This window comes from Rattus norvegicus, chromosome 1 (genome assembly GCF_036323735.1).
Source record: "Rattus norvegicus strain BN/NHsdMcwi chromosome 1, GRCr8, whole genome shotgun sequence".
Classification (NCBI taxonomy): domain Eukaryota; kingdom Metazoa; phylum Chordata; class Mammalia; order Rodentia; family Muridae; genus Rattus; species Rattus norvegicus.
In genome coordinates, this window is record NC_086019.1 from 89,489,868 (window position 1) to 89,504,550 (window position 14,683).

Consider the following 14,683-nt stretch of genomic DNA (forward strand, 5'->3'; position numbering starts at 1 on the left):
GAACCCAGGGCTTCCTGTGGACCAGAGAAGCACTTTATCCATTGTGCCATATCCCCAGTCCCTTCTCCTCCTCCTGGTCCTCCTCCTCCTTCTTTTTCAAAATTCATTTCATTGGGGAGGAAACCTAATATCTACCTGTCCTGCAAAGGTCCCAATGTTAATCCAAGGTACATAGCCACCAAGTTCACCTCAGGAACCAATGGCTCCATTTAGCTTTTATTAGGCTTCCTGAGAGAGCAGCAGAGGTCACAGGCAGGAGCATAGGAGGTGGATGACCCCCATCCCTGCCGTGGCTGCATACCTGAAGCCCCTCCCTAATCTTTCCCAACCTCTGTGCTTCTGGCCTGTCCCCAAGGGCACACGCAGTTAGGGCAGGATTGCATGCACCTGTTGGGAGACTGGGCCGCAGACTTGAGTGAGGGCTCCCTTGCCCTCTCTGCTTGCCCCGCCCCCCAGCGGGTGGTCCTGGCAGGGGAGGAACCATGGTCAGCAAGCCCAGCTGTGTTGACCTTTTACAAGTGGGCACAGCTGGACTCATGAAGACAGGCCTGTATGACAGGTGCAAAGACAGTGCACCTGCCAGGTCTTTGTCTTCGAGGGGCCAGAAGCTGCAGCCAGGGGCTTGCTCAAGAATTTGCAGGTCAGGCTTTCCAGACTGTCCAGGAAGGTAGCAGAGAAATGCCCTATCTCCCTCCAGATATAAAATCCCTCTACTGCGTCCCCACCAACATGACCCAGCTCTTCCTGGAGTCTGGCCACAAGAAGAGGACCACCCACCCTTGAGGGCAGTGAGGTCCGAAGGATCATCACTGACTATGCCAAGAGAAACAACCTGGTGGATGCAGACAACAGGAATCTGGTGAAGTTGGATCCCATCTTATGTGACTGTATCTTAGAAAAAAATGAGCAGCACGTGGTCATGAAGCTTCCGTGGGACTCTCTCCTGACCAGGTGTTTGAAAAATCTGCAGCCTGCCTACCAAGTGACATTTCCTGGCCAGGAACCCATTAGAAAGAAAGGGAAACTCTGTCCAATTGATATCACCCTTGTACTGAAGACTTATAATAAAAAGGTGACTGTGGTCCGGAACTTGGAGACCTATGGTCTAGATCCATGCTCAGTGGCCACCATTCTCCAACAGCAATGTCAGGCCAGCACCATCATCTCTCCTGCCCCTGGGACCAAAGACAGTCTGCAGGTGCAGGTCCAGATCCACCACCTCCGCCAGCTATTGCTTGAAGAGTATCGGCTCCCTGGAAAATACATCCAAGGCCTAGAAAAGGCCCCCAAATCTGGCAAGAAGTGACAGACTCATTTTCTGCAGTGGATCCCATGGGAACCCAGGTTCTGAGCTGGTAACTGATATGAGCATTTTCAACTTTTGCAAATAAAAACTGTAATACTTTACTGAAAAAAAATTAATTTGCAGGTCAGTTATACTCAATCTAGACTCAGCTCTAGGTCCTCAGCCCAGAGTCTGGCTTTTTTGCCTTCTTTCCCCCCTTCCCTGTTGGCAAAGGGGCTATGAGAAGGCCAGATCCTGTCGCAACTTGCACTGGGTATTTGCCTAGAGTTTTGATCCAGACTCCTGAGCACCTGCATGGTGCTTTAAACATTTCTTCCTTAGAGACAACGATGTCACAAAACACTTCTCCTGACTTCCTTACTGATCTGGAGAGGAAGTACTTTCCCTCTGGGTTTTCCCTAGTTTCAAACTTGGCACTGGTCACCATCTCAATCTTCCTGCTTGTGCCTGTCCCTCTGTGTCTATAATCCCTACGTAAGGCCCCACGTGAGGCCCCTCTGTGCACAGCCACAATAGAGTGAACTAGGTGGGTAGACAGATTGTTGCTGGGCTCAGAGAGTAGCCGTCGGCAGTGTGATATGGGATGGAGCTTAGCGGGTGAGACGCATTGTTGACTGAGATGAAAATATCCCACAGATGCCATGTGGCCCTATGGTGAAGACACCCGTGTGGGTTAAAAGAAAATTTAATTAATTTTACCGCAACAGCTCATCGACAGAGTGCTCCCTTAACATGCAGAAGGCTTTCAGAGTCAATCCCTTAGTTAAAAGGGAAACAAACAAGCAAACAAAAAAAAAAAAAAAAATGGGGCCAGCAAAACAGAGCTGTGGGTAAAAGTCACCAAGTTCGAAGGCCTGAGTTCGATTCCTGGGACCTACATACAGAAGGTGACAAGAGATCCCAGTGAGTTGCCCCCTACAGCACATGCATGACCGAACACGCGAATAAATGAAAATACAATTTAAGTTTGCATCTAAAAGAGAGAAAGAAAACAGAAAAAGAAAAAAGAGATGGTCCTTCTTTTGCTCAGTGTGATCTGGTCCCTTTCTGCAAGAAAGGAGAGTGAGGCGTGGCAGATGCGTGGCGAAGATACAGAAGGCAGCAGGCAGTCTTAGATTCTCAGTCCCCGGCCGTGTGAGAACGTTGGTTTTTAAGCTGCCTCGTCTGTGGAATTTTGTTATGGCAGCCAGAGGAAGCTAACACAAGGACTGTGGAGGTGCCCCTTGGGAGTTGGTATCATCTATCCCCTGGTCAGAGCTCCCAAAATAATGACATGACTCTGACTGACCAGGTAGGACTTCAAACCCAAGCCTATCTGGCTAGGGGAAAAGTCATGCCATTTCCAAAGAAGACCTTGAGACTCATAGGGGCAGAGGGGATCATTCTGGGAAGGCTAAGAGACCCAGTGTCTAGTCCTCAGCACAACTCTTCAGTGGCCAGATTGTGGTCTTGGGGTGTTTTCCTCCATGCTACCCAGAGAGCCTCTTTAATGCTCTCCCAGAAGAGTAGCCTGGATGAGTTCTGGGACAGCTCCTTTTTGAGAGTCGATGCAGTGTGGCTAAAGACGGCCCCTTGTCTGGTGGTGTGCCTTCTCACAGCTCTGGAAGCTGTTAACTGACCATGTCTGTTCAGCTCGGAGGGCCTCCTCTCTAGCACATGCCCATGAGGGACACACTGGCTCCCATGCTGTGTCCACCTCCGGATGGACATTCCAAGTCCCTCTCTGTTCCCATTTATATGTTTATTCTCCTCAAATCCTCAGTCATTCAGCTCAGCAGCAGTGCCCACCTATGTGGGCATGAGGTCCTGCTTGGGCTCCCAAACTTCTGCCTTCTTGAAAGGACTTCCCTACATCTCTCTTCCGGCCTCCACTGAGCCAAAAGCAACTTCCATCCCTGGGTGCCTGTAGACGGGGTAGAGGAAGGAGCATCAGGAACAGCTGCCATTGACTCCGAGACACGTGGTAGGCATCACCTGAGCTCTCCGGTTGCTACTGTCTAATGCCCTAGCGTCTTGCCCCTGGAGCGATCCTGCCGTGTGTACACAATGCCAGGGCTTTGTGTTCAGGCCCAGTCATGATACCCTTGGTGTCTTGTAGTCTGGGACACTGTTTCCAGCGGGCCCAGTCACAGCCAGGAACTACTTTCTAGATAAACTGGTCTTTCAGGAAGCATAGATATTTCTCTAAAACCCACAGTTCAGCACTGTGATGCTCCTGCTGGAGCTTCTAAGGGGCACTGCTAAAAATGTGCTGTGTTTCCCATATATGTGCCCCCACCACTGCTCACACTGTCTTACTATGTATCTAGGACGGCCCCTACTTTGAGGTCCTCCTGCCTCAGCCTTCCATAGCTGGACTTACAGAAGTGCACTAGCACAACTGTCTGTCTGTCACTGGTTTCCAAACACAGTTGGCCAAGAGTTAGTTACAAGACTACTTCACAGTCTCAGTGGGAAGAGTTTGGTGGGAGGCGCCGAGGTTCATTTCAGGGGTGGTCGGATCTGTTCATCCTCTGTGTAGCCTGTGTGTTGTCTAGTCTCTAGTCTGATGTCAACATCTGATCTACTTCAGGGCCAACAAGCTCTGATTTCCTCTTGCAGGAAGGCAGAGTTTGCCCCACTGTACTTGCATAACCAGATTGCAGGATGAGAGAAATCTATTGCAAAGACCTAACCCATAAATTAATAAACACTGGGCTACTCTCAGAGGAAAAATATCAAGGTGTAGATTTGATTTATTTGCCGAATCATGAACTAGCTTAACAGTTTATACATATGCACACACTCACATACACACACAAACATACATACACATATACACACATATACATACACACTAAAAACATACACACATACACATTTGTAAACTCACACATACACACACTAACACACACACTCACATACATAACACATGCACACACATACACACTCACACTCACATACACACCCACTCACACTCACATACACACCCACTCACACTCACATACACACCCACACACACTCACATACACACACATTCACATACACACACGTACACTCATATATACACACATTCACATACACCCACATACACTCATATACACACACATACACTCATATACACACACATACACTCATATACACACACATACACTCATATACACACACATACACTCATGTACACACATATTCACATACATACACATACACTTATATACACACACATACACTCATATACACACACATACACTCATATACACACACATACACTCATATACACACATATACACTCATGTACACACACATTCACATACACACACCAGGATTGAACATAGGTTTGCACATACCCCACCAATGAGCTACACTTCTCACTCTCCTTTGCTTTCTGTGGTTTCTGTTTTTGGTTTGGTTTGGTTTGGTTTGGTTTTGGTCTAAAAATCCCAAAGCAACCCCAGAAGTCACAGAGTCCTGCAAAGCAAGATTTTTTTTTTTAATTAGGCAGCAAAAACTGACCAGTCAGGGCAACAGCACAAACTCGGGAGCTGCCCGTGCCTTTGAGGATTCATCTTAGTACTTAAGAAGATGGAAAAATGTATTGTCCTCTGGCTAGTACTGATTGATCAGGGCCACAGAACAGACTCGAGGGCTTCAGCCAGAAGCTTGGACCCTAAGCCAAAATGGCACATACACTTTAGGCCTAAAATCTGCATACACCTGTGCCAAGTTATCCCACCAATCCGGATTTAGGGACAGGGGACTTTCATAGGAGCATGCACACTTATCCTGTTCTCACTGGTGGGGTTGTTCAACTGAACATGTGACGTGCCTAGCATTCACGTGTTAACTTGCCAACCAGGGTGCCAGTCGCCCAGAGAGGTCTTGGGAATGTATACTTTATTTGACCCCTATCTGAAATGGAAGTTTTACTCAAAATGGTTTCAGTTTGGTTCCTCCTTACACTGTATGAATCCCAGGGCTTACACTCAGATCATCAAGCCTGCTGGCAACACCTTTAATCCACGAGCCGTTGTCAGCCCTTAGCAAATCATTCTGAGCTAGACCATAATATCCCCTCGTGACTGCTTCCTGACCCTGTCTTGGCCTAGCCCTGACCTCAACCTATGACCCTGACTCTTGTGCGTTCCGCACTTGGACTTGAAAGAGCCTAAAATCACGACTCAGCAAGAGGTCTTCATCCTGAAAGGCCATGTTGCCCATGCTAACAGCTGAAGCTTACCGGTCTTCCAGGAGCTTCCCCCATGACCCCGCAACTCAGGCCGCACACGCTAAGACAGCACCCCACTGCTGGATATACCTCAAGTCCTCCATCCTGTACAACCCCAGATCTATGTACTGAAACCACCAGGCAGAGATACCCACATGCCCCAGCAGCAAGGAACCCACATGAATGTGAAGTATTTACTATTCAGCGTGGAGATCCATGGAATCCTGCCACTTGCAGCAAAAGGCACTGTGTTAAGCAAACATGCCAGGCTCAGAAAGACAGTCTCGAATGTTGTCTCTCACAAATGAAAATCAAATCGTCCTGCCCCCTCCCCCCCTTTGAGACAGGGGTCTTACTATTTATTAAATAGCTCTGGCTCTCCTGGAACTCACTATTATAGACCAGCAGACTGGCCTCAAATTTGTAGAGAGAAACCTAGCAGAATTACTTATTGCTCCCACTCCTTTCGAGGAGAGGAAGAATCCAACCCCAGAACTGGCCCCCCAAGACACGCCCCTTCCAGTAACTCGCTTCTGGTAATCCTTCCACAGCTCGGGAGGAGCCAAACTTCTGTCAAGATTTTGATCCTTTGGAATCTTACTGAGCTACAGGCACCCTCACAGACCCACCTAGAGGGTGGTTCTTTATGAATCGAGGTGTTTTGCAGTCAAATCAAGATTAATAACCAGTCATTCTCCTCCTCCCTATTCCCCCCACCCCTCCCACAGCCCCTGGAGTCTAGGGTGGTTTCGAACTCACAATGTAGCTGAGGAGGACTGCTGCCCCCAGTACTAGGATTACAGGTGTGAGCTCTCATGCCTAGTGCATCTGAACTGTTTTTGCAGATTCTTTTTATTTTATGTGTTTGAGTACGTTGTCTGAAGGTACAGAAGTTCACTGCCTGAATGCTTGGTGCTTGCAGAGCCTAGAAGAGGCCATTGATGTTGTGTTTTATAAAAAAAAGAATGAACCAGGTTATGTTTGGTAGAGGCACGGTATGGTGAGGTAGAAGAGGGTGCCTCTCTGGGCCCATGCTGAGACACCCCCCCCCACAGGCACCAGTTATATGATGGATATAGAATGAAATAGAGTTTCTTTAGGGAATAGGGAGGGGAGTTAAGGGGTAGAGACAGAGAAAGATGGGGGGGAGAGGGAGAGAGCAGGAGTGAAGGAGGAGGAGGGAAAGGGAGAGGAGGAGGGAAGGAAGAAGGGGGAGGAGGGAGAGGAAGAGGAGGAAGAGGAGGAGGAGAGAGGAGAGGGGGGAGGCTGGCAGGAACATTGTGGGGGTGCAGAGAGAAGGGAGAGCGAGGGTAAGAGAATAGGAGGAAAGCTTCACAGAGTTAGAAGATCCTTGCCGCTGGTCTTCAGAAGTCTGTGAAGGGCTCTCCAGACTGTGTAGGCTTAGGATGGCAGGGACAGGGACCACTGTTGGGATGGCCAGGCCTCCATGAGGGCAGGGTACAAGAAGCCACACACGTCTCAGGTGGAGGTGGCTGGGATGGAAACAAGGCTTTGGGCTCCTATCTAGGGTTAGTGGAATAAGGTGCCAGATGGTCCCGGGGAAACCACCTGATGGCATATCTTTATGGACATCTTTATGGGCTCTACGGGTATCTTTATGGGGTCAATATCCAATAGCGTATGCAGTCTGTACACCACACCATAGGTAGAATGTGGTGGGCAAGTAACTTGCTCTTGGCTATTCTTACCTGGGGCCACAGTTCCAGGACACAGAACAGTTCCTCAGGCAGCACAGTGGGTGGGTTGGCTGGTAGGTGAGGAGACCAGCTCTGCGGGTCCCCACCCCGCGTCACAGTTGCAGGATGCGAAGTGGCCATTAAGTGAAATGGTGAATGGGGTGGCCCCAAGGGTAATGCCCTTGCTCCACAGGCATAGTGGCCGGACTGGACCGTGAGAAGCAGAGACAGCAAAACCCAGAGCAAACTGGCTGGCTAGACTTGCCAACAGGGCAAGCTGTGGGTTCAGACCCAAGTCAGTGGGCAAGTGTGGGAGTCATTGAGGAAGATATCCAGTGTCAATCTCAGGCCTACACACACACACGTGTACACATGTGAGTCCACACACATGCAAGCCTACATATACACTAAATACACACGGGAGTTAGGTAGAAAGGGCCAGGAGGAGAAAGCAATGTTTTTCCACAAGTAGAAGCTGATGACTCAGAACTACATTGTACGAGCATAAAGACCACGGAGGATAAGAAGAGGTAATGTGGATGGATGCAAACATAGGACTATGAAACACATGTGTGAATGCATTCATAAGACACAGTGTTTCTCATGCTAATAATTAATAAAAATTAAAATACAGAATGTTTCAAGGTGTGGTGGTTTGAATATACTTGGCCTGGGAAGTGGCACCACTGGGAGGTGTGGCCTTGTTAGAGGGGGTGTGGCCTTGTTGGAGGAGGTTTGTCATTGTGAGGGCAGGCCTTGAGACCCTCCTCCTAGCTGCCTGGAAGCCAGTCCTCTCATGGCTGCAGTTGTGTCAAGATGTAGAACTCTCAGCTCCTTCTCTAGCACCATGTCTGCCTGGATGCTGCCATGTGTAGGGGGAGGTGTTGAATCCCTAATTGGTACTTGATTGGGTCAATAAAGGAGTCAGAAACTAATTGTTGGGTAAAGGGGAAAAGGTGGGACTTCTGGGTCACAGAAGGAAGAGAGGGGACTCAAAGAAAGAAAAATTCGGGTCAGGCTTTGGAGTGAGGAGGAAGCTGCAGACACACGGGGTAGAGGAGGATGGAGGGAACTAGTTGGTAAGATTCAGGCAGGAAATTCTTTGCCCAGCCATTGAGATATCTGGCTAGTTTTGAAATAATCAAACTGTCTAGTGTTTTCTGTCCACGGTGCTAACGTGGGCAGGAAGAGAAAGGGGAGAGCTGAAGTGGTTTTTGGAGGATTGGCGTAGCTACTGACTAGCTACTGACTAGAGCGTGAACATTTCTTGGCGTTCTTAGGAAAGAGGCCAGCTGGTGGCTTGGTGAAGCTAGCCATGAGGGCCTGGGAGATTGATCGAAGCTCACAGAAAAAAAAAATGACTAGCTGCCTGTTGGCAGAGCTGAGTGAGACCGTGGTGGACGATCACGGAGCCTAGCCAAGAGCACGGGAAGAGCACCCAAGAAGGCAGAAGTATGTTTTTAAAAATTATACACAGCAACCATGCTTCCCACCATGATGATGATGGACTGAACCTCTGAACCTGTAAGCCAGCCCCAGTTACATGATGTCCTTTGTAAGAGTTGCCTTGGTCATGGTGTCGCTTCATGGCAATGAAACCCTAAGTAGGACACACGGTGAATGTGAGCCCTGGTGATGACATAAGACATGCACATGGGTGCACAGCATTCGGAGTAGGGGAGGCTGTGCCACCATAGAGACACCTGAGGCAGCTCCTAGGAGCCCAGTGCTACCCTCTCAGAGCTCAACTCAGGACCTAACAGGGGCTCAACCAGTTATGCACAGACTCTCACTCATGGACCCTTTCTCTGCAGTAGGCAAAGTGTGGAGATGACCCACGTGCCACCAGCAGAGGAGTATACAGAAAAATGTGGCAGGCAAATCCATTGCCATGTTAGTTGGTCCTAAAAATACAAACCTTAAACACTGATTGCTACTTTGTTTTCTAAAGTTTTAATTTACTTCCTGACCACAGTTTCCCCTCCCTCCTCCTCTCCTAGTCCCTCCACACCTCTGTCTCTCACTATCCACTCATCCTCCATTTCCCTTCAGAAAAGGGCCAGCCTTGATGGACATCAACCAGCTATGGCATAAGAAGTTGCAGTAAGACCAGGCACCTCCTCTCCTATTAACCTACATGAGGCAACCCCCATAGGGGGAAAGGATCCCAAAGGCAGGCGACAGAGTCAGGGACAGCCCCTGCTCCTGTTGTTAGGACTTCCACATGAAAACCAAGCTACACAACTGTAACCTATGTGCAGAGAGCCTAGGTCAGGTCCATGCAGGCTCCCTGGTGGGCAGTTCAGTCTCTGTGGAGCCCTATGGGTTTCTTGTAGTGACCTTGACCTCTCTTATTCTTTTTTTTTAAGCTTATTTATTTTATTTATATGTTAGTACACTGTAGTTCTCTTCAGACACTTCAGAAGAGAGCATCCCATTACAGATGGTTGTGAGCCACCATGTGGTTGCTGGGAATTGAACTCAGGACCTCTGGAAGAGCAGTCAGTGCTCTTAACCCCTGAGCCATCTCTCCAGCCCCAGACCTCTCTTATTCTTACAAGCCTTCTTTCCCCCGCTCCCTTCCTCTGGATTCCCCAAGCTCTGCCTAGTGATTGGCTGTGAGTCTCTGCATCTGTTTCCATCAGTTGCTGGGTGCAGCCTCTCTGAAGACAATTAGGTGCTAGATGCCGTTGTGTGGCAGAATATCAATAGAAATTATTTCACTGGCTCTCTTTTTCTCTTTCTTTTTTCTCCCATTTGTGTTTAGTTCTACCTGATCTCTGGGCTATCCAACCTCTGGCTCCTGGTGTTCTGGGCAGTGTCAAGGGTGGGCTCCCTCTCATGGCATCAGTCTCAAGCTGGACCCATGGCTGGTCACTTTCTGCACCACCCTTTACCCCAGCACGTCTTGTAGGCAGGACAATTGTAGGTCAAAGGTTTTGTGGTTGGGTCGGTATCCCAGCGGCTCATTTTGGCTCCATCTCTCCCACTGCTAGGAATCTTAGGGTCACCATCATTGGTTCCTGGGAATCTCCGTTACTCTAGGTTTCTAGCTCATCCCAGAGATGCCTCCTGGTTCACAGTTGTCTCTCCCTGGACTCTCTCCCTCTTGAGCATAAAATCACCTCCCCTGACCCTTCCTTTGAAACCTTGAGAAAAAAATAGAGAACTGGTCTACCTCCAAAGGCTTTCCGAGAAGCAGAAGGACACACCATGTTCTGGATACTTTTAAACATCTTCAAATGTGAAAGCTTAATTTGCTTTTAAATCCTAGAAGAACATACTAAAAAGAACAAATGTTGGCTTGTGAATGAGGATTGGCCTCCATGCTCTAGTCAAACTTACTTAGCATGTGTGGATAAGTTTATGTCAACTTGACACAAGCTAGAGCCATCTGGGAGGATGGAGCCCCAATTGAGAAAATGTCTCCACAAAATCTGACTCTAGGCAACATGTAGGGGTTTGTCTTAATTAGTGATTGATGTGGGAGCGTCCAGCCCATTGTGGGTGGGGCCATCCCTGGGCAGGTGGTCCTGGGTTCTATAAGAAAGCAGACTGAGCAAGCCATGAGGAGCAAGCCAGTAAGCAGCACTCCTCATGGCCTCTGCAGCAGCTCCTGCCTCCAGGCCTGGCTCTGTCTGAGTTGCTGTCCTGACTTCCTCCAGTGATAAACAGGGATGTGGAAGTGTGAGCTGAATAAACTCTTCCCTCCCCCTTCTGATCATGGTGTTTCATCACAGCAATGGTAACCCTAAGTTAGTGAGTTTGTGAATTAAAAGTACAAACCGAAATGACAATCTACAGGACAGAAAAATGCACTTGTAAATTGTAACTGTGATGTGGCTTTTGTGTTTGGAATTAAAAAAACTGGTACATTTCAGGGGGGGGGAAAGCAATATTTAATCATCAGAGAAATACAAATTAAAACTACTGTGAGAGACCAGTCCACTCCAGTTAGAATAGCTGTAATCGAAATAACTGATATGTTGGAGAGAATGTGGAGAAAGGGCAACATTTATTCACTGCTGGTGGGTGTGCGAATTAATAGAACCGTTATACAGAGATGTGTGGAAGGAAGTCTCTCAAAGGGTTAGCAATACCACATAACTCAGCCATCTCACTGGACATATACCCAGAGAACCTGTAGCCTACCGTTGACATACCTGCACCCCACGGTTATGGCTGCTCCATCCCAGACAGCAAGGAAGCAGAACCACCCCAGATCTCCATCGGCAGAGGAATGCACAATGCGAGTCTACCGCACATACAGAGTGAAACGGTGTTCGTCTCTACAGAAAGACGAACCACAAAATTTACAGGAAGGTGGATGGACTCAGAAGGTAACATGTTAAATGAGATCACCTAATTTCAGGAAGAAAAAAATCATATGTTCTTTCTTGTATGTGGATCCTGGCCTCTAATGTATGCATTACGTATGTAATTAGATATGTGGAGATGCGATACAACATTAAGGAAGGAGAACATGAAGGAGTTCGGTTTGGTGTGGGTTTCAAGACAGGGTTTCTCTGTGTAGCCCTGGCTGTCCTGGAACTCACTCTGTAGACCGGGCTGGCCTCGGACTCACAGAGATCGGCCTGCCTCTGCCTCCTGAGCGCTGGGGTAAAGGTGTGCCCACCACCTGGCAATGACGAGGTAATTTTAAAGAGACAAAATGCTCCCTAATGAGCTCACACACATGCTATGCTGTGCTTTGTGTGGGTCCTTTGAATGCTCTCTCGACGTGTAACATGTCCGCTTGGGACTCCGTGCAGGGCTAATACCCTACTAGGAGGCCTGGATTTGAAGTTCTGCTTTTCATTGTTTGAATGTTTGTGTACAGTACAGTTCTTCTAAGTGCCACCAGCTTTTTTTTCTTTTTCCTTTTCTTTTTTGTCGTCTGTTTGAATTTATTCTTTCTTTAAAAAAAAAAGAAGGAGGAGGAGAAGAGGTTCGGGATGGTCAGAGAAGTAACTCATAAACACTGTGAACAGGAACCAAGACTCCAAAACGTGGGTACTCCTTGTACCCTTAGCCTCAGATCTCTGACGGACTCCCGCCCTGCCTGATTTTCTTTTCAACAAGACACCCAGGTCAGCAGCAGAGGTACCTCCGGGTCAGCGCTCGGCTTGTGAACACTGATGGAGGGGAAAGGTTCAAAACCAGGAGCTGAGAGGAAAGGGAGGGATGAAGGAAAGCCTAGGCCCTGGAGGATGGAGTCGGCCTCAGGAGGGGGAAGTGAGCCAGTATGGGGGTGACCCTCCTGACTGCTGCGGCCCACACTCCCTGGACCCCAAGGCACCGCATGGTTTGTTCTGCAGTTCACTCCCCTACCCCTGAAGCCTCTCAGACCCAACTCTAAGTCCTCCAGCTCCTCCTCCAGAAACCTCCGCCGTGCCAGCTTCTCCAGCTGCTCTCTGCTGGGCTGGCTGACCTCCTGGACGCATTGCTGCGGCTCCTCCGCCTGTCGCAGCTTCTTCCTCAGGTTCTTTATCGTCTCAGCTTTCCCTGTAGTGGCAGCAGAGTCGGATGCATCAGAGGCAGCTAGAGGGATGGCCTGGGGGCCATAGAGAGCACTGGGCGTCTGAGCTGAGTCTCCCAGCGACACCTTATCAAGAGTCCTGCTCAAGGCCTCTGCGTCTTTCTCCTGCTGCTGCTTCCTCCTCTCCTTCCGCTTCAGGTTGCGTCTGGCTGTCATGGAGAGGCCTGCTTCACCACTGTCAGGTCTGAGGTGACCGGTATGGTGGCCTCAGGGCTCAGCCCTGGGGGGAAGTTCTGGTTTAGTGTTGAAAAGCTTCACTTACTTGTTTTCACAGACTGGGACCTCCTCCTCTTGCGGCACGTATCCTTCTTGGAACCTGTGCTGCTTGCGCCATGTCCCGTCAGGTCTCTGTGTGGAGACCATGCACTTGTCTGTCCCGGTGGCCTCAAAGGTGCTGGTGGTTTCCATGACTGAGTTGGCAGCAGCCCTGGGAATTCAGTGACGAGGTAACTTCTTTGCCTGCTGGTCCGTGGTGCACCACCAACTCTTTCAGACAAGAATCTCAGCCATAAAAATTATAGAGAGTGAAGACACTCAGAAGTATGCTTCAATAGTCATAATTATGTATTTTTTTTAAATTCCAAGGGATGCTGACTTAACTGCAACTGAATCGTAAATATTAACACGTCAGGAATTACAAATACCGAGAGGCTTCCATTTTTTTCCTTTCCTTTTCTTTTTCTTTTTCCTTTTCTTTCTTTCTTTCTTTCTTTTTTTTTTTTTTTTTTTTTTGGAGCTGGGGACCGAACCCAGGGCCTTGCGCTTGCTAGGCAAACGCTCTACCACTGAGCTATTTTAAAGGTTATAGTTCTAAACTATGTTATTGTTGGTGAATGAATGTACTTTGCTTTAAAATTTAAAAGTCATAATAAGTCAATTTTAGAGAGAGCAAAGTTCTGGATATTCCTGCCCCTGAACAAGATGTACAAATGAGCTACTAGGCACATGGGGAAGGGGGTTCAACGTCATTAGTCATCGTGGAACTGCAGATCAAAATGGCAGCGAATCTCACTTCGCTGCTATAAAAGTCTCTAGCAAAACGCTGAGTGGATCCTCAAAGGACCTACACACCTGGGCTTTTCTGGTGCTCAGTTCCACCACCGCCTTGGGAGCCTGGTTACCATCCTTAGGGTAGCCTAGACATGAGCTGCAGCTCTCGTCATGAACACCAGGGGGAGCCATTGAACCATATAATCAGCAGGGAAAACTCCTAGGGCATGAACGTAGCTTGCAGCCTGGTATCCATCCCAGTTCCGACAGACTTGAAGTTAGCTCCCTCACATAACCATACTCTCCTACTGGCTCGTTCCTGTATCTCTGAGAACTCCATTCTGCAAGGACACCCTATGTAATCCCTTCCGTCTTCCATCATCCATGGGGAAAGATGGGAGATCCCAGGGCGTTCACCAAGGAGAACACAGGCGTCCTGCAAAGACCAGGGAGGACATGGGCAAACCTGAATCACATTCAGCCAGCACGGGACTCCATGAGACAACTTGTATCCTTGGATCAGACACCTAATTGGTGTCACCAGTGACAACGGATCAGGGTCCTACCCCGTCACCACTTACCTAGGCCTCTCCCAACCCTAGAGATAACTCTGCCACTTCCTGCCAGAGTAAACCCCCACCTTCCCCAAGCATTGGGAACACGGCACACAGGGCTCCCCTGGGGTTTTGTGTCACTCTAGGCTATTGGAAGGGCAGGAATTCCTGCTGCTGCTGCTGGCCACAAGGCCAGGGCACAGGACACTTCTCAGCCTTGCTGCTCAAAGTATATTCTAGAACACTGAACGGGAAAGAGAGGAACAGAAGGATGGGAGGACAGCACTGAGAGAACAGCATTGTCAGAGTCGCAGGCTCCACCCCCAGCCCACGTGATTCTGGGAGGTGCCCTCCTCTGGGAGGAGACTCGGTTCTGCTATGAAAAGCAGGGTG

The 14,683-nt window shown here is 48.8% G+C and overlaps 1 pseudogene; it reads right to left on the reverse strand.

The window, feature by feature from the left end:
* Positions 1-11,021: 11,021 nt before the first annotated feature.
* On the reverse strand, positions 11,022-14,535 carry Pym1-ps10 (PYM homolog 1, exon junction complex associated factor, pseudogene 10; annotated as a pseudogene).
* Between the last annotated feature and the right edge of the window lie 148 nt (positions 14,536-14,683).